Source organism: Onychomys torridus, chromosome 10 (assembly GCF_903995425.1).
Source record: "Onychomys torridus chromosome 10, mOncTor1.1, whole genome shotgun sequence".
Lineage (NCBI taxonomy): Eukaryota > Metazoa > Chordata > Mammalia > Rodentia > Cricetidae > Onychomys > Onychomys torridus.
This window is the reverse complement of record NC_050452.1, coordinates 6,674,555-6,695,460: the sequence shown is the minus strand read 5'-3', so window position 1 is coordinate 6,695,460 and position 20,906 is coordinate 6,674,555. Positions and strand designations below refer to the sequence as shown.

The following is a 20,906-nucleotide window of genomic DNA, read 5'->3' as shown; positions in this document are numbered from 1 at the left end:
TGTGGTTTTTCTGCCTTATCCTACCAAGTGCGTGTGTCAACTCGATGAGCTATTTAATCTAGTTCACAGTTCACTTCAGGTGTTGCTAATGAGCAAAGACTTTATGTATTTACAGTGCACAAACATTTTTAATTTAATCAGCTGAATAGTTAAAAGAGCCATACTAGCTAAGTGAACTACTGTTAAAATAAGAACAGAAAGAAATGAGAACAACAACATTAGACATTGATTGGAATCATAATCAGTATTTTATTGGTCCAAAGAAAATAGGAAAAGGAACAAAATAGACATGTCTCCACTAGGAAAGAATAGAAAGATTTGAATATAAAGATTGAATTTCAGCTAAGCCATAATAATGACCACAGCAATTAGTCATCATAAGGATCAATATGCAAATAAATTATACTATAGTGAAGTAGATTGAAGAAAGAGATCGACCATGCGAACACTGAAGAGCTGGAACGTCTGTATTAATATCAGACTAGATAACTTAAGCAGTGAATTGTTGTACTGGGGATGAAGAGTAGTACCATTTGGGGCTGGAGAGATGGTAAGGCCATGGAGAGTATTTGCTGATCTTACAGAGGATAGGGGTTCAGCTCCCTCCAAGCACTGACACTGGGTGCCTTACAGATCTCTAACACCCTCTTCTGGCCTCTGTGGGTACCTTCATGACTCTGGTGCACATACAGACAAACAGGCATGCATATGCCCGTACATACACAATAAAGATAAATAAATCTTAAAAAGAGTATAATTTTATAATAATAGTTTATACACCAGTAGGATATAACAGACTTAATTTTATCAGAAAATAACAGACAGAACTTCCAAATACACAAAACAACAACAACAACAACAACAACAACAACAACAAAAACGAATAGAACTATCAGGAGTTATAAAAACATACAATTATAACGAGAAACTCAACATCTTCTCTCAATAACAAATGAGTTAGAAATCAGTGCAGATGTGTAGAATCTAAACATTATAAACTAACTTGACATAACTGGCCTTTATAGACGATTTCATCCAGCAGCAGAAGAACACCTGATACTCCCCCTGTGACAACATACCACCTGAGTCAGCACTCTAGCTTCTTCTGTTTGTGAAGAAGAAAATGCTTCCGCCTACAGAGAGTGCCATTGTTCTGGGCCTTCGCAGGCCATGGGAGAGTGCATGGAACTACTGTCAGATGTGTGGAGGCCTCACCCTCACTCACTGCTGCTGGAGAACCTAGTAGTAGCTCCAAGAGAAGGTCATTGTTTCAGAAGAATAACTCACCTGGCTTAGGATGAAGTCAGAGATTGAACCTCAATCAAATCTCTAACCCACACACTGTTACCTGGTGAGGAACACAGCAGCCTCTGGCTGTGTCTAAACCTATTAATATCAACATGCTCGCATTGCCCTCAGAGACTTGGCATCGAAAAAACAGTAACACTAGAATTATTGGACTGCTGAAGGTATGCAGGAAAGATCCCTACAACCTAAAATCTTCTTAGGAGATTTTATTTTGTTGGATAATGTATGATCAGTCTTTTTCACCTTTACCTTTCTAAATGCAGAAAATTTATGAGTAATTAGAAATATAATAAAACTGAAGTCTCCATACAATTGACTTCAAGTTACAAGATGTAATTTATGTAATAAAAATTGTAACAATCTGGGTAAAGAGGAAAATGTGAGCTAGAATAATACTTAGCATGGTGATGACATTTCATGACGTCGTCTTTTCTGGGATTCTAATGGGCAAGGGAAGAATGCAGCATTAAAAGAGCTGCAGCTGTGCTGCAACCTGCATGGTTTGTGATTGGTTTGACTGGGGGACAGGGACTGACAGACACACCTACAGGAAGGCTGGGCTTGGGTGGGCTGTGCACTTTCATGGAGATGTACCAGCAATCCAGAAACTCAGCATGTTTATTAGATACAGCTGAATGAATGAGGAGGCAGGCTAGGTAATTTTGGTAGGGGGTCTCTCTAGGGGAGTTGTCTCAGGCTGCTGTCATTTGGGAGGAGGAAGCTGTGGTTGACCCTTCCTGTACATACTGTCAATATCTACACTTGGACCAGAAGGCCTTGCTCTTCCCCAGAACCTGACCTGGGCAAGAAAGACTGCCTTTCCCAGGGGTCCTTGACATGGCCATGCTCACATCAACTATACACATTCACTTCGGTATCTGCTCTCCATATGACCATCTTGACCATTACACATACCTCCCATAGTACATGATGAGTCCTGTGTTTCTGTCAGCTAAATTGGCTTTCTCTGTAGTTGTCCCTCTTGCTAATGTGAAGGCATGCCCACTTCATAGTGTAGTGTTTCATCAAATCCACTGTGAAGTGGAGTTATACTGCTTTATGCCTATAGTTTATGTTCTTTGTAAGAGTAGACTGACATTGCTCCTCTCCTGGCCTTTGTGCTATTACCCTTTTATGTATATTATAAAACTCACAATAGATTTGAACTTGATTTTGCATTAAATAACCAATTATCTTTTAAGTAATTTAAAAACTATAAAACACATATCTGCCCATCTAAGTTTTCTTTTCTAGTACTCTTCATATTTCTGTGTACTTCAGATGTGCATCTTCTACTCTTCCTTCTACTTGAAATATTTGGCACTTCATGTAATGGATGTCTTTTCATTGTGAATTATTTTAGATTTCATATATTTAAAGATATCCTCATTCTGCCCTTATTTAAATGGCTATTTTCATATTGACAACTTACCTCTGTATTCAATAACAATAGATATACTACTCCAATGTGTTCTGGCTCATGTTATTTCCAAGTAAAAATGAGCTCCATTCAGATCTTTGTTTCTCTGTGTGAAAATATTTTCTTCATCATCAATCTTTAAGAAATTTGATAATGATGTGCCTTAGCATAGTTTACTGCTGGTGTGTGTGTGGGGGGGTGAACTTTATAATTTTAAAAAATATTTTAAAATTTCTGGTGAATATTCTTCAATGCTGTTTCTCCACCTCTTTCAGAGGCACAGACACACGAGGTTTCCATCACTGTCCCACAGCGTGCAGGTTCCTGATTTTCTGTCAATTCGGAAAATTTCTGTTGTGTTTTCAATTTGCTAATTTTTTCTTCAGCGCTGTCCAGCCCACTCTTCATCTGATCTTCAAGATGCTTCATTCAGACCTTGCAGTGTTTTTCTTTAGAAGTTTGACTTGGGTCATTTTTCATAAATTATCTTTCAGTTTTTAATTGGCATGATCAAATATTCTTTTATCTTCTTTTTTTCTTTCAGTCTTTGTCTTCAAATCTCTTCCTGGAAGGCCATGCATAACTTTCATTTATTGTATTTGAAATCACTGTATAATTACTTTTGTGAAAACACTGCCTGAATTTTCTAGGACAAAAAGAAAACCCTAAAACTTGTTTCAGGAATGAAGAGAAATGTCCGATTTAAATGGGGAAAGAAGTGCACATAATTACTGCTGCACTGCGGTCATTTCTGTGTCCCGTTTTCTTAAATCTCGTCTGATGACAATATCGAGGACAGTTATGAAAACAGACATTTGCATAGACTCACTTCTAAAGTCTTACTGAGAATATCTTGTTGGCTTTGGAGAGCAGGTCATAGGTGTAGCAGGATCTGCATATGCCTGTTGGTGCACACCATTGTGAATATTTGCAACATTACTTCCAGATTGCTGAGCACTTTTGTAACTGTTCTGGTAAATCCCTGTTGGATTATCTGTCCTAAGACTGGTCTGTATAACAGCATGTACAAAATCACTCCCAAAGCTCCCATTGGTGTAACTTGCAGCACTGTAAACGCCATTGAGTATTAGCCCCCAAATCTCTCTTAAGCAGACTAGGGTAGCCTATGCCATAATTTTCCCTGTCTCTAAAGGTATTAAATCCACCCTTTTGCCTCTGTCATGCCTCCTCTCTCCCTGGAATGACCTGAGCCTCTGTCTTCTTCCAGCTGAAGCATCTTGGGATTAATTGCTTGATGAGCTTCCCAAAGCTCAGAGATAAGGTGGCTCCTTGCTTACGTTATTAGGTGTGAAGAAAGTGTGTGCTGTGCCTGTTTTGACACTGCGAGCAGTTCTTCCAACTGGACGAATATCACCCTCTGAGGAGTTAGGGCAGTCACATCTCCTGCATCCACCCTCTGGAGACCATATCGATAGTGTCAGAATAGCTTTTCCATGTTCGATTCCTTTAGAACCCAGTCTTGCTCCTGTTGACTCTTATCACCATTGATATCCATAGCAGGCCACCCATCTCTTCTCATTTTTTCTGGCAAGTTCATCACGATTCATTATGGTTTCAACAAAAACAATGGTTTTATTCTCCTCATGCATGATCTCTTTCATTAGATGAATAAGTTCACCCTTTTTCACATTATGACACCCACCCACCATCTTTGTTATGGTGTGCACTCAGTGCACCAATATTGATATGAATATAGTCTGTCAGGGAATCTTCAGCAAGCTGTCTTACTTCTCTTGGACAAGCTCCACATTAGAATTTGCCTATAAGGTCTTATTGATCCACAGTTGTCTTTATTTGGGGTTCAAAGCTCATGTCCAGCATTCTATCAGCTTTACCGAGGACAAGGTAGGTTGTTCTTCTCAAACCAGTTCCCCCACACTCTAAAATGTCAATCAGTCTTTCAGGTGTTGCAATAAGGATTTCCCCACCTCTCTGAAAATATGGAATGCTTAACGAATTTTTGTGTCCCCTTGAGTGGGAGTTGAGCAAATCTTCTGTATCGTTCCAGTTTTAGTATGTGTGCTGCTGGAGCGAGCGAACCATCCTCTGTCTTCTTGAATGCAGCAACATTATTCTAGTCACTCTCAGTGTTCTGGTCTACTAATTCTACCATGGACAAGTCTGAATTCCTGGATTCGTCTTTTAATTATACTGACGTTTTTCCTACATCTTTGTAGGACTGACTATTTTTATTGGATCACAGAGATTATGAATTTGTTCTTGTTAGGTGTCATATATTTTAGTGTTCTTATAAACATTTTGAGCTTTATTCTGAGACATTGTAAAATTATTTGGAGGATCATGGCTCTACTTTTTCAGGCCAGCTCAGAGCATTTTAAAACTACAGCAACTTTCTCTTGGCCAGTCACCATTGCTGTCCTGGCTGGCAGAGCAGCCCCATTCCTTTTTCCCATTTCCCCACTGGCCTTGTTTATTTCCTTTTTCCTTCAGCTGGCCAGTGCTTGGCCTACTCTGACCCTCCTCAGCCCTCCACAGGGTTCTGTCTCTGCAGCTACTCCACCTCAGTATCTTCCCTGGATACCTTCACTATCATCAAGAAAACCAGCTTCACACCTTTAATCCTGGAAGAGCACTGTGCTCTGTGTGGATCCCTGTCCTCCCATAGTGACCTGGAACCTTCTGCAAGCAGTAAGTTGGGAAAATACTGTGAGTTTGGATCTGAATCATGCCCACAGCCTCACGTGTTGCTTGGTTGCTACTCTGTGGTGACATTGGCAAGCAGGACTTATTGGAAGGTCTTGGGAGGGCATGAGCTTTAAAGCAGGGGTGTTGTACCCCACTTCTTCCTCTCTTTTTCCCTTCTCTGGTGCTATAATATAATCATCATACTCCCCCCAAGCACAATGGGCCTCCCCATGAGTCCAAATCCATTGGGCCAGAAGATGAGAATTAAAACCTCAAATAACAAGCAGTCCTTTAAAACCCTGTTCCTTGTAAGTATTTTCAGATACTTTGTCACACCAGTGAATGCTGTGGGATGGTCTGTATGTTGAATGTGTTGCTCTGATTGGTTAATAAATAAAACACTGATTGGCCAGTAGCCAGGCAGGAAGTATAGGCGGGACAAGGAGAGGGGAGAATTGGGGAAGTGGAAGGCTGAGGCAGAGAGATGCTGTCAGCTGCCACCAAGAAAAGTAAGATGAAAGGTACCGGTAAGCCATGAGCCATGTGGCAACTTATAGACTAATTAGAAATGGGTTAATTTAAGATGTAAAAACTAGATAGCTAGAAGCCTGAGCCATTAGGCCAAACAGTTTAAATAATATAAGAGTCGGTGTGTTTATTTTATAAGTGGGCTGTGGGACTGCCGGGGCTTGGCGGAAGCTGGAGAGAGACTCCAGCTACAAGTGAAAGTCAACATGAGCTGCCAATAAGATCAGGTGTTAGTCACTGGTCAAAATACATGTTCAGTTTCATATATGTTGTTTGGTTTTTGTGTTAGGCAGAAGGGTGAATTTCTCTCACTCTATCTTGTCTAGAAGCAAGTTTTGCAGTATTCTTTATAAAAGTGTTGATATTTTTATATTTATTTATTTATTTATTTACGTGTGTGTGTGTGTGTGTGTGTGTGTGTGTGTGTGTGTGTGTGTATGTGTGTGTGTGTGTGTGTGTGTGTCAGAATTTACAAAAAGAAACTAGGAATGCTTCCTTTGGATTTAATGCTAAAAGATGCTTTTCCTTTTTCTTACTCTTTTTCCTGTCACCTTACTAATCTAATTCTCTGTCACTCTTGCCTAAGTCCACCATAGCTTTTGTTTATTTTTTGTTTTTTGGTTTTTTTTAAACAAAACAAACAAACAAAACAAAACAAACAAACAAAATCACCCACCGTAGCTTTTGAATAATGCTTAGTCTGCATGCCAGGGTCCCTGTCCAATAGTCACCATTGTTCCTGTTTAGCATCTTCTCCTCAGCCAAGCTTCTGCTGCTTGCCACTGTGGAAGGGTATAGGACAGCAGAAGCAGTGAACGGTAAGGTTTTTCCGCTCTTGCTCTGACCTCGTGGTTTTTAACTCCGCAATTGGTTCTGTGTTTCTTATTTAACAAGACAGTTACATCTACATTTGGCGCCCAACGTGGCAAGAATTCATTAAAAAACCACTTGCCTTGGCAGTGGGTCTGGCTTCCTGCCTGGGCAGGCCCGGCTCCCTAACCCGGGCCTAGCTTAGCTTAGGACTCAGTGCTGTGCATATCGCTCTGTATAAATAAAAATGCTGTTTGGCCAGTGGCCAGGCAGGAAGTATAGGCGGGACAAGAGAGAAGAGAATTCTGGGAAGTGGAAGGCGGAGAGACAGACACCGCCAGCCGCTGCCATGAGAAGCAATATGTAAAGACACTGGTAAGCCACAAGCCATGTGGCAAAGTATAGACTAACAGAAACGGGTTAATTTAAGATAGAAGAAGTAGATAACAAGAAGCCTGCCACGGCCATACAGTTTGTAAGCAATATAAGTTTCTGTGTGTTTACTTGGTTGGGTCTGAGCATCTATGCGCCTGGCAGGCAAGAGAGATTTGTCCTGACTGGGCCAGGCAGGAAAACTCTAACTACAGGCATGGTCTCTGGAGCCAGAGCTGCTCTTGTGGAATATTGCTTTAACTAGGCCAAGATGTGTTACATTTGTTTATGTTGCATTTGTACAAGGATTTAAAGATGTGTTACATTTGTTTATGTTGAACTTGTTCAAGGATGTGTTGCTTTGCCTGACTAAGGCACCTGGTTGGTCTAACAAAAAGCTGAACAGTCAATAGCTAGGCAGTAGAGGGATAGATGGGGCTGGCAGACAGAGAGAATAAGTAGGAGGAAGAATCTAGGCTCAAGAGGAAAGAGAGAGAATGAGGGAGAAAAAGAGGGAGATGCCCCGGGGCCAGGCAGGCAGGCAGCTGCCAGCCAGACACAGAGGAAGCAGGAAGTAGGACATACAGAATGAAAGAAAGGTAAAAAGCTCTGATGCAAAATGTACATAAAGAGAAACAGGTTAGTGGGATAAACATAAGATAAGGCTGAGCATTCATTATTAATAATAAGTCTCTGTGTCATGATTTCAGAGCTGGTTGGCAGCCCAAAAGAAAGCCTGGTACAAGGTGCCATTCAGTCCTACTCTCTGGCAGCTTGACCTTGAGAAATTGCCTTCTTTTATCTGACAGGAAGAACCACCATATTACATATCTTCTAGAGCTGTTGGGACCCTGAGTGAGCTGTGAGAAGCTTTACTGCCATTGCTGGTGGTAAGTTCCACAGTGACATAGTCTATTCTTACAGCTATGCCTCTGGTGCACAGTATTCTTTGTTCTCTAGGCATCTTTGCACACGGTTCTTCCTTCTGGGACCTCTCTATAGCCTCATGAATTTTCACCTGAGGAATCCTCTCTTCAGACTCATCTCAAATTTTCCAGCAAGGAGGTTGTCTCTGCCTCTGGTCGTGGCTGAATCTCTGTGGCACAGGGTAATGTTGTTTTGCTATTATTTTCTCCTCTGTCACTTCCCTATAGCAGGTGCAGAGACTGTGGGTCATCACAGGTCATCAGTGAGTATTAGCTGAAAGATGAATAAAGATGCACTCTTAACTTTAGAACACCACAACAAAAGAGACAAAAGGATGCACCACAAACAAAACAGAGTTGCTTGGATAGGTACCAGTAGGAGTCCAAGGTGCTCATGCAAAAGCACAGTAGATGCACAGGAGAAGCATGCTCAACATGGCCTCTGGAGCCTCTCTGTGAGCTCTAGGCTTCACAGGTCATTTCTCTTGTTCAGTGGTAAAAAATGCTTCTTGGCAAAGAGCACAACCTGGAGATGAGAAGTGAAAAAGACAAGACAAGAAAAAGAAAAGGCCACCACAAGCCAACATTAACAAGGCCTCCTCACCCCTGTCCTTGCTCTGTGGCACAGGTGCCCAGCAAAGGCAACATTATTGCTACACAGCTGGGTTTTCAAGAACTGTCTACCAATATTGACATTACCTCATCCTATGTTAAGGAAATCAAGGTGGGTTGGCAAACAATCACTTTCAATGCTAATTGTCGAAATCTGCAGGTCAGAGCTCTTAAGCTAATGCCTGTTGACTTAATAGCAATTCGGTGTTTGCTCTTTTTTTTTTTTAAATCATATTTTTGCTCTCTTTTTCCTATGGTACAAGGTAGAATTCTTAAGGTAGGTAAAGGGGCTTAAGTTTTCTGAATAGTTGTTTTCTTTCCATCCTTCTGCTCTCTGATACTTCTTTCTTTCCTTCTATTGGACGTTAAGTTAGCAGTAATGTCTGTCTTGGTCACTACCTCCTCTGTAAGGACATTGAGAAATCCTGATAAATCCAATCCCATCGTCTTTTGTCCTCCACAGTTCCTGAACACTGTGTGAGGAGATCCTTCAGGAATGAGTCATTGGTGATGTACTTGGAGTTCTGCTAGCATAGCCATTTCCAAGCAGCTCCCTGATGGTCCTGGAGAGAGTGAATGTTGGCAGAAGCTCAGTGTCTCATTTACAGGGTTCTTGGCTCCACACTGAACCCTGTGCTCCTGGTATTGGCCCACCCAGAAGAGTCTTATCCCACTGTTCCTATGTCCTCGCCTTCCCCTCACCCCATAGATCTCAGGCTACAGTGAATGACAGCAGCAATGTTTGGGGTTTCTTATTTGGGGAAGGAAACTGACAAGGTACCTGTCCTTTCTCTGCTAACACTTGGCATGAATTTGAGTCTATCAGTAGATTTCCACTTATTGATGAGCAGATCACAGAGTAGCCCCTGGGCATGTTTTCAAACTTAATGAAGAAAAGACAGTTCTTGACACTAGAGCACTTTGTCTCACTGACAGCATCAATCAAGATGTGCTCTGAGCTCCTGGATGCTTTAGGAGTGAAACTTTAAACACAAGAAAGGCTGGGGCCATGGGTGGGAAAGGTGTGGGGAGAAGTTTCTAGTTCATCTCAGTGTCCCTCCTCTGCCTACTCTGTAAGACAGAGAGTAAAACCAGGGGTGGGAACTGGTGGTAGCTGGGAGATAATGGAAACAAGAGGGATGACATGTAGCCGTGGCTTTGCACTTGGTGAAGGGTTTGTCATCCTTAGAAGTAAAGGTGTGGTGGTGGGGGATTCTCCTTCAAGAAGTTCACTCTCAGTGGGCATTGGTGGCACATGCCTTTAATCCCAGCACTTGGGAGGCAGAGCCAGGGGGATCTTTGTGAGTTCAAGCCCAGCCTGGGCTACAGAGTGAGATCCAGGACAGGCACCAAAACTACACAGAGAAACCCATCTCAAAAAACAAACAAACAAACAAACAAAAAACAACAATAACAAAAAAAAAATGAAGCTCACTCTCCTTTCTATTAAGTACACTAACCAACCAGTCAATGAGCAAAAAACTGGAATGGTGATGTGCTTGCTTGGAGATTATTCCTTTTAATGATTTTCAAATGTGTCTTCTTCCAGGTGAAACTTCTTTTCTCCTTGGAAGGAAAGCTGCTGCTTCTATAAGAGCACAGGAACTGACAAACGAACAAGAAGAAATGAGACTTGGTGGTCTGAGGACAGGAAGACGTGGGAAGATAAGCCCACATGACCATGAAGGTGATCCTGAAAGGACCAGGTCCTGTGAAGCCCTGCAAACCATGGGTCTAGTTCAGGGCTCTCCAGCCCAGCATCAGAGAGGTGCTCCATCTACCAAAGTGTGAGCTTTCCTGCAAGGCTGGTTTCTGGTCCCTCTTTCTCCTGAAGATGGGCATCCACTTTTTGCTAGGTGTCCTGCTGACCCTGGGAAGAAGAGGGGACACATGAGTTTTCTGTTTGTCATCATTGGGAACATGTGGCAGGCCCAATAGGCTATCCTTCCACCCCTTTATCTGCTTCTCCAGCCATGATGTTACTGTAACTCGGCTAGAATTCCTGTTTCTGTAACTTCCCCGAGCAAGAGCAATGATCTGCTCACATTGGCCAGAAAACTACAAACTGCCCTTGTTATTGCCGTCTTGACACAACTCAAGACAGTCTACTGCACTCTTTAGAGAACACCAATCCAGGGCAGCATTCAGTGGAGCTGGCAACAGCAGCTCACCGACTTTCTTCAATTTCATTCATTTTCTTTTCTTTTGAGACAGAATGAGACTGTCCTTGAACTTGTCATCCTCCTGCCTCAGCCTCCAGAATATTAAGATTACTCACACTGTAATTATGCCCAAAGTCCATGCCTGAGAGCTGTCACTCTGCTATGCTCAGGCTCCTCACTAGAGTGCCTCTAAAATTTTGTCACTTTTGGAAGGGGGAGTGTCTAGGATGGAGTGCTTACCTCCATTGGCCAGGAGTACTTAGGAACTGGCAAATTAAAATGGTATGGCCATGTCCTTATTAACCCAGACTCCTCAGTCAGTCAAGATGTTAGTTATGAATGGCAGCCAAGGGAAGCCACAGCTCCCAGAACTCCCTCTCCGGGGACTGCCCTGGCCCGTCTAGCTCTGCACTCTCTTCCAGATGGCAAATAGAATCTGGCCACTTTGTCTGCACTGGGAATTCAGACCAGGATCCTGGAAGAAAAGATGGGAAGAGGCCGTCTCTAGACTCTGTAGAGCTGCCCCTGTTTCTCACAAGGTCTGTCCACTGCCCAGTTTTCTGAACTGGTTTTAGCTTGTGCTACTCTAACCAGTTGCTGACTCCTGCTTTCTCACTCTTTTCTTATTTGTCACAGCGACTATCAATGACTTCTCCAGAACAAAGCGCCTCCCGAATATCTATCCACAGTTGAGAACCACTCCCAATGAATCTTGCAGCAAGGTGGGATATAGCTTTCTAATAACCTGTCATTATCACAGTGCTTCATGATCTGGCAGTCTGGGACATAGGCAGGTTTTCAGATTAGATGATTTCTAGAGGTTCACTGAATCTCCTTGTTTTCCTAACTCAAGCCATGATGTCATCAAAGGGAATTTCCATCTTAGAATATTAGTAAATTCCTTTGTTTGCACATATGTGGTTAAGATACCCTGGCTAGAGTACATCTGATGAGGAGTCTAGTGAAAATCTCTCAAGAGTCATCTTCATTGGCTGCTGGGGTGCATGTCTCTTGGAACACTGGGACCAGGTAGTTGGGAATGACCTTAAGTCTTACTTGAGATGGTCAGGATACTCTTGCTGTGTCTCCTTGAGCTTTGAACCATTTAATGCTTCTTTGATTGACATTGACAACTGAAGGGGTGGCTTTATGGAACACTGTGAGAGAATGCTTAAGGGGCTTTCCTCTGAACTTGGAGTGAGAGCGGGTGCTGTCTCTTGCTACCCCGTAGAGTGTTCCTGTAGAGTCCAAGCATATCCCAGAGTCTAGAAAGACTGCACTTGCAGCACTACACAGAAAGACAGCCTTGGCTTCCGAGAGAGATGGGACAATGGCAGAGTGGCCGAGCATGGATGCTCTACATGGTCCTGCCAGCTGGTGTCTCCCTCAGTTGCCCAGTCTCCTCCAATCCTCTCTGAACTCTGTCTGAAGAAGTCCCCAGGGCCCCAGCTCTAAGAATTTATGTAGAAAATGGTTCCGTGTTCTTTGAGTCTTGAATGAGGCTGTGGCTTTGATACCTATCAATTCTGGCTGTAGCTTAGGGCAGGGGTGGTATGGGATGGGTAGGAGTGTCAGTATGATCTCTGTCCACACCCCTCCTGCCATGATGACCCCTAGAGCAGCAAAGGAAGCTCAGCTTTGCAGCTGCGCACTGGCCAGTCATGAGGCCCCGAACAGGTGCTCCTCCGGTCATCAAAGTCCGGAAGCAGTTAAACTTGCTTTCACCTTTGTTGCAGTTCTCTTAAAAGAAAATAGAGAGATCTTGGAAAGGTGGAAGGGGCGGCAGGCCAGAAACGTAAAGTGTGTGCAATCACTCAGATACAAGTGGCACCACTAAAAATTGCCTTCATATATCAGCTTATGGTTTACACACTCTGGCAGAAAGGACGCTAAAAGGTCAGCAGAAAAAAAAAATGTCTATGTCAGGCCTGGAGCTGTGGCTTCAAAGGTGGTGAGAAGACACAATCTCAGAAGGGTTCTAGAGGGACCTGCTAAGTGCTTGCTAGGGAAGGGTTCTTTTTTTACTCCTTATTTTGCTTTATTTTTAAGGAAGTTGCCTGCTAACGTCAGCAGAGAAGCTAAGGTATAGACTCAAAGTAACCTTTCGCTCTGACCTCTGGTGACAAGACGGATAGTCCCATTCATCTGTGGGTGAGCAGCAGAGGCTCCCTGCATTTTTTCTCCCTTTTGCCTGGATTCAGGATATATTTGTTTGCAGAGAGGAATGTCACGCTTGTGAATGCACTGCTCAGTCATGTGCCTGCGGTGGTGAAAGCTGTGGAGGGAGAAGAGGCAGGAGGGAAGGGGGGCTGTGTGGAAAGGGCAAGCTATACTCTGGGGGCTTTGAGTGATGCCAGCTCAGATCCAGGAACAAATCTTCAACCAAATGATAATGGAGAATGTGCCTTCCAACCAAAAGGATCACAAAATGCACTGTGAATTAATAATGCACCCTTTTAGCAGTGATTGCCTTCTGAGATGATCTTGGGGAGGACCAATCACCCACTCTCCCTCCAACCTAGGAGAAGGAACTAGAAGCTCTGTGGCTTCCTTGGAGTTTTGTTTAAGGCTGACTCTCCCCTTACTTTATTAACCGTGTAACATTTTAAGGTTGTTTTTTCCTCTGTCTCCTCCAGCAAGTCTCTATTGATCACTGTTTACAGTTATAATCCCTTTCAAATTTATCATCCATGACTAACACCACATGTATTGATTAGCATTGACGGATGTCCCTCTACAGTACAGAACTGCTGTGATCTTGGCCAGTGAATCAGTAGAAATGGAGGGAGGTGGGAACATACTTTCTCCTTCATTTTTCTTCTGGTATTCCTTTGCTTCCCCTTCCTTCCTAGCTGAGATGAGTGCTTTTCTCCTGGAATTGAAGAACTGCTGTGCGTATTTTAATAACACTTTTTTTTTTTAAACCTTCCTTGTAGCTTTTTTGGGAAGAAAAGAAAGGGCTTCTCAGTGACAGTGGGGGAGGGGGGGTTGCCAAAAGGTCCTAGAGGGAGGTCAGATTTATGAGTGGCAGCCAGACATCTTAACCTACAGCCTCAAGTAACAAGGATGTAAAGGCTAGTTATTTTGGGGACACATTTGATGTCACTTGTGACCAAGGACAAGGCACCTGCAGTCTGGAGCCTGAAGGTGCCATTTGTCAGTAGTGGGATTTTGTAACCCCCTTTTGCTCGCTCTCTTCTTTGCCTGTTGTAGATTGTGAAGCTGCCCCATTAGCCTTGCCCACTCATGTTTCTGGGTCTTCCTGTCTTGGAACACTGGTCTGTCTACTCACTCTCATTATGCACATTAGGCACCAAGCCCATGTGTCAAGTCTACCCAGTTAACCTGCCAGACTAGCATTGAGCTGCTCACGTCTGGTCCTTATCTCCAGCCAGCCCTCCATGGGAGACCTGAGTGCAGCCACATCCTCTGTGTGACAGAGCACTAATCCTCTCCCACCTGCCAGGCAAGAAGGCCGAGGGAAGAGTCAATGGCTTCACCTAGGACCAACGCTCCCCACCCTCATTCGTGGACTCCAGAAACATCTTCTTACTCTGGAGGGTTTTCATGTGGTCTGTACCCTAGGAGCAGAGCTGAGGATAGAGGGGAGAGCTATAGAACTCATGAGGAATTTAGAGATCTTCTGGCTTAGCTTACTAACTGCACATGAGGGACCTGATGGAGCTTAAACATTTGGAGTAAATTGTTCCACATCACGAGCAAGTGTGAAGGAAGCCCCACCTCTGTGTCTTCACCAAATAACTCATTTTCCCCACCTTCTGGGGGCTGTCCCCCTGCTCCTCACTTTCTCGTCCTGATGTCCCACTCCTCCCCTCTCCCCATTCCTCCCAGTACTCCCTCAGCGACATTCTAGGTCCAAAGGGGGAGTCACAGGGACTCTTGGCTCAGCTCACTTTACTCTGCAAACCCATTTTCTAACAAATTCAAAGGTTTCTTTACCACAGAGAATTCACATTAAAAAGTTAATTTTCTTTCCAAAGGAAAGAAAGGAGGTATACCCAGTTCCTGGGAGGGCACATCTACATAGCGGTGTGCAGTTCTGTCATGCTATGGCGCCTTTGAATAGCTATTTAGTTGGCTTGTATGGAAATGATATTTTGTCCTCCCTCCCCGCCTCCCCCCACTATTGACAATAATTTGATGTTTTCTGCCTCTTTACTTGTCTATTTCCCAAGTTTTCATGGTCTGTTTGTAATAGTGTTTTGGGTTCTTTGCACTACTTTAAATTAAGTTTCTCATGTGGGTCTTATTACACCTGAAGACTGTTCAGCTATTTGATGACATAGTTGTAAATCCTCAATAAAAAGATCTTTAATAATCAGTTGGCATTTATTTAGTGCACCACCCATCTTATTAAATCTAACTCCTCAGGTTTAGTGGGACGGTTTATTGTGTTTCAGCACTGGAACAGTGGCATTCTTGTTCTGCTTCGGAGGGCACTTTCATTATAGACTCCTGTTTTTAGGCACTTATAATTTTCTCAAGTAGCACATTTATTTCAATGTGCAATCATTCTCAGTTCTCTTCTCCCCCCTCTCAACTTGTACCATTCCTTCCCCCCCTCACGTTTTTTACAAGTTTAATATGGAAATACTTCACAAATTTTAGAGGAAAGAGCTGTGTCAGGGGCTGAGAATAGCTGAGCAAAGCTGCCAGGCTCCTCACAACCCGGACTCTAGTTTGGTGTCATGGTTATCTTGACGCAAATGTTAATGGGGGAGGCTGGCAGTCCCAAGCATTTTCAAGCTCAGTTCAAGCTTTGCCAGCTCTTCCCAGTGGTCAGAAACAGAGGAATCCAGCCCAACAGCCAACAGGCCAGAAGGGAAAACAGACATCCTCACTTGTGACCCGTTTTTGTCCCCTCCTTGTCTGTTTTGTATGGAAGTGTGGGCCAAGCTCTATCACCCAGGGTCTGCACAAAGGGTGTCCCTCCGTGCCTACTCTGTGTCTGGCTACTGTCAGCTCTTCAGATGTCTGATCAAGCACCACTTTCTCCAAGATACCTGTTGGAACTGGATAAAATGAGTTGATCCCCATATATGCGGCTTTAGAGCAGGTGTTACGCCTCTGTTTATTGTGTGGTCCACTACAGCTGGTACATACTGTCTTATGAAATACATTGCACACAGCGTTCCCAATTCCATACCCAGTGCTACCACCTTCAAGCCTGAAGTTGATTGCAGTGGAGTAATTGCACAAAAAGATGGACAAATGGAGCATCTCAAAGTCTACTTCCTCCTACAGGTGCTAGGGATAGTTTGAGACTGAAACCTGTTTCCTCTCTTAAATTGTATACTCCACGAGAATAGGGACTTTGTCTATTTTGGTCTATGTTATATTTCTGTCTCAGTGTCTGGCATATAGTAGGTAGTCAAAAGTCTGAATTTAGAAAGAGAGACTTTAGGATAGATGTAACCTTATTTAAGCAAAGTGATTGGACCATTCAAAAGATCTTAACTCAGAAGATAAAGACTCTCCATGATTCACCTCTAAAATCATTTCATATTAAGAGTGGGCTTTTTAAGAAAAGAAAAATCCTTAGATGTTCAGCTGATTATGTTATGCTTGTGAAATAACTCATCAGATAGCTGGTAAGATTGTGTGACCAAGTACAAAGACAGCCTGTGAGACTATGTGACTATATGACCAGGTAAGGAGAAGATTGCGTTCAGTCAAGAGAAGAGGTTGGGTGATAATTTTTTTTTAAAGATTACTTCATAAATTTTTGTTTGTTTGTTTTTTCAAGACAGGGTTTCTCTGTGTAGCTTTGCGCCTTTTCCTGGAATTCACTTGGTAGCCCAGGCTGGCCTCGAACTCAGAGATCTGCCTGGCTCTGCCTCCCCAGTGCTGGGATTAAAGGCATGCACCACTGCTGCCTGGCCTTACTTTATAAAATTTATTATAAAAACATTGCAAATAAAATAAACATCATACCAAAATTAGCCAGACCCTCAGTCTATACATCTCAATAATTTCTTTACAGTTAGAATAGCCATCTGAAGTTGTAGAGGTCATTCTTGAATGTATTAGTATGCACTTGCCCACCATCAGAAATGAAAATCCATGACAGAATTAGAATAAGAGAAACAGTGAGCTTCATGTCCTCATCCATGACTCATGTCCACTATCTGCATTCAGTCCTCCCTCATCCTGAGTATCTAAAAATCAATGTTAGTAGACATTCTCTTGTAGTGACTGTGGCAGCATATGCCTGAAATCTTGGCATACTGGAGATCGAGGCAGGAACATCACAAGTTTAAGGGCAACCAGGACTATAATCAACACTGGTCCCCAGAAACAAAGCAAACCACCACAAAAGCCAGTTCTGTTATGTTCTACTGGAAGGGAATTCCCACAGGTTTTACTTTTTTGATTAGGAGGTGGATGCTTCTTTGGTTTTCTCTCTTTGCTGTTTCTCTCCATGCATTCACTATCCCTTTGGGAACTTCTAGCTGCCATCTGGTGAAATGCGGTTTGAGCCTGACACTAGGGAGACCTGGCTGTGAAGCTGAGCTTTAGTTCTATTGTGTAGGTTTAGAAATGGATTCCATCCTGCCTGGCCCAGCATTCTCATGACTAAAATATGATACTTCGTATAACTATTACATCACACATTAGACAAATATGTAGCAAGCTGACAGGTGTAAAGTCATCTCATATTTTCTAAACTTTTGCCATCTATTCTCTTGTATTTGGATTCTTATTTTGTTGAAGTGAAAAAAAAATGGGTGCTGCAAGGGTAGAAATACTTAATGCATGGTACTGATTGTGTGAGATAAGGAAGGCCTACTTTGTATCATTGATTTAAAACATTTCTTCTTGAGAGTTTTGTTTTCTGTAAGGAAGATTTGAGTAAGTTGAGCAACCTTCATACTGGGAACTCGTATCCCAAGGATCTACCGGAAGTCAGAACGAGGATGACGAGGCTGTGCAATGGGCCAAGAGTAGTGTATCCTGAAATTGAGACAAGTGACCCCAGTCTTGAGTTTGGATTACCTCCCTAGTGGAATCTACAGGAACCCTGGGAGAGACTGGTGAGAGGCCAGGCTGAATGTTGGCTGTGGCTATGACAGTCTCACCGGCTGGAAGAAAGATTGAGTTCCTGCACTGCCACAGAGAAAGGAAGAGTAGAACCCAAGTTTGAAGCTGGATCAAGATAAAGACAATTTTGTACCAATGTGCAGGGACTAAAGCCCAGCTCCAAATCACCTTAAGGTTTCATTGATCACTAGTGCTTGTATCCATCCCTTAAGGGCAAATGTAAATCTTTTCAAGAGGACAATTTTGCATTCTAGTCTTGAAGTTGCTGAAATGTTTTCTATATACAATGTTATGCAGCAAATAAAAATATCCAGACATATAATGTATAAATAGCAAAATGATACAAATTAAGAGAAATAATATATTTTATAAACACACCAGAAGGCATCAGTGTAATGGAATTATCAGACATTATTTTTTAAATGATCATGTATGTTTTTATTGCCAAGAATAAAAAAGGGATGATTATGAATTTGGAAGGATCATCAAATACTTTAACAAGTAAATATTTCTAGGATTAAAAATTATAATAGTAGCTGGGCAGTGGTGACGCACACCTATAATCCCAGCACTCGGGAGGCAGAGGCAGGTGGATCTCTGAGTTCAAGGCCAGCTTGGTCTACAGAGCTAGTCCAGGACAGACTCCAAAGCTACAGAGAAACCCTGTCTCAAAAAACCAAAAAAAAAAAAAAATTATAATAGTGATTAAGAGATCAAAAATAGGTAATAAATAGATACTGCTGGATAAGAAATAACTTCAGTATAGCTTAAAATAAAATATTCAAATGAAGTTAAGTATAATAGAAAGCAATAAATGAAGATGATGGAGAAGGAATGGGTGGAAAATCATGAATACACAGAAAATCAGGGTAGAAGAGGGAAGACTGGGTAAAAGCAGCATTCTAAAAGACAATGGCTGGCATTTCTTCAAACTGTAGCAAGCCACACATGAATGAGGTAGAGTAAGCTGCATGTGGCACTACTCTGTGAAAGCAAAAACAACAACCAACTTTCCAACAATGACAGCAAAGGCCAGAAGTACATGAACTCAAATAACAGCAATATATACTTCTGTGCCCATTAAAATTATCCTACAAAGGCATAAGAATGTATTTCTAGATAAGCAAACAGAATGTATCACTATAGATCTGCAGGAGAGAAAAGCAGGAGAAATATTCTATAATAATTTCAGACTGGAGGTTGAGAATATAGAAGGACAAGGTGTAGAAATGTGGGTAAATAGAAGTGAGTCTGAGTTATATAAATAACAATGTCATTTGGGAAGAGTGAGAACAGACCGTCTCTGACAATGGCTTCACTTAAGGGTTTCCAACTTTACAAAAGTACAAAACCAATGTTTAGTAGAAACTGTACCTCAGATTCTGAAGTGTTCCAGGACTAGGGATCTATGGTAAGATGCTTTGCCTGATGCTGGGCAGCACTATGGGGCTGCAGCTGCCAGTTAACCCCATGACCACACGGTAAGCCATGTTGCTAAGCTATCATGTTCTGAAGGTTTGTTGTATTAAGCTCATTTTCCACTTAACAATATTTTCAACTTACAATGGATTTATTAGAGCATAACCCCATCATAAATTGGGAAGCATCTGTAAGTATAATTAAAATACACTATAACAATGGCAGATAAATTGGAGAAAATGATGGAATTAAAGTGTTGTGAGGTCCCTGAATCACTGGGAAAAATGAAAGTGTGAATTAAACTTAGACAGAGGTGTAAGTAATGAATGTGTATTTTTATTTCTAGGTAGGCTTAAATAAAATGCAAACATTTTCATTAAAAGAATCCATAGAAAGATAATAGGAATGTAATAAGTATATATATTTAACCAATCAGAAAAAAGAAATTGATAGAAAATAGAACATTGTAAGATAGGAAAAATAAAAAGATAACTTTAAATCCAAACACATCAGCTGCTGTAATAAAGATACACAGATCAGATGAACTGGTCATTTAAGTTCTTAGGTCAGATAAGGAACAGATTGAACCATGTGATGCTGTAGAGATTAAAGCCCAATGAATGGCCTTGTCATACAAACTTTATCAGCATGCTCAAAGCCCTGGGGTCCAAATCTAACACCACGCCATAACAAAGACAAAAAACAAAAAAACAAAAAAACAAAAAAAAAACAAACTTTAAAAACAGGAAAATCAACCAGAAGAATGTAAATACAGCTAAATTAATGTTAAGGAAGATTTCAAAGCACAATATTATTAGAGATAAAAAAAATGGGTAAATTATAATGACAGGAAGGCCAATTTACTGCAAAGATATTACAGGTCCAAATCTGTAGCCACCTGGTAACAGCTCTGCGTGTGCACCAACCGGTTCAAAGGACAACTGTGTTGGTTACCTTTCTAAGGCTGTGACAAAACACCATGCCCAAAGTAACCTACAGAAAAAGTCTAAGTTAGCTTCCAATCCATGCCGGCAGGGTGTGATGGCTGAAGAGCAAGCTGAGGACTCACACCTTGGTTTGCAAACAGGAGGCCTAAAGAGCTAACTGGGAATGGCATGTGGCTTTTGAACCTTAATATCCTTCCTCCCTCAAGGCTACACCTCCTAAAACCACCCAAACAAGGCCACCAACTAGGGACCAAGTATTCAAATTCCCAGGCCTATGGGAGTCATCTCACTCAAACCACCAACACAACCAAAGGAGAAGTAGAGAATTCATAATTGAAATAGGGAAATTTCTATATAATGAAAAAAATATGCAGATCAAAAGTAATAAGGAGATAGAATGCTAAATAGCAGGGATAATCAATCAGCATAGGGAACACATGAAGAATCCACTAATGTACTTTTTATTATGCTAAAACATGTGTATCATAGTTTAACAATTACATGCGTAATTCCCTTTCAGTGGTATCAGACAAATCCACTACTGTGCAACCACCACCACCACCCAACTCCAATAGTTCACTTTTACATCTGTAGGCAGCATATGTCAAATTGGGCAATAGTTTGCAAGGCAGATAAAAACAAATTTTCAAATGAAGTCCTACAGAATGTTGTA

General features: G+C 42.0%; 1 pseudogene; it reads right to left on the bottom strand.

The window, feature by feature from the left end:
* Positions 1 to 3,567: 3,567 nt before the first annotated feature.
* The window catches only part of LOC118592249, a 158,333-nt pseudogene continuing 140,994 nt past the window's right edge, over positions 3,568 to 20,906 (bottom strand).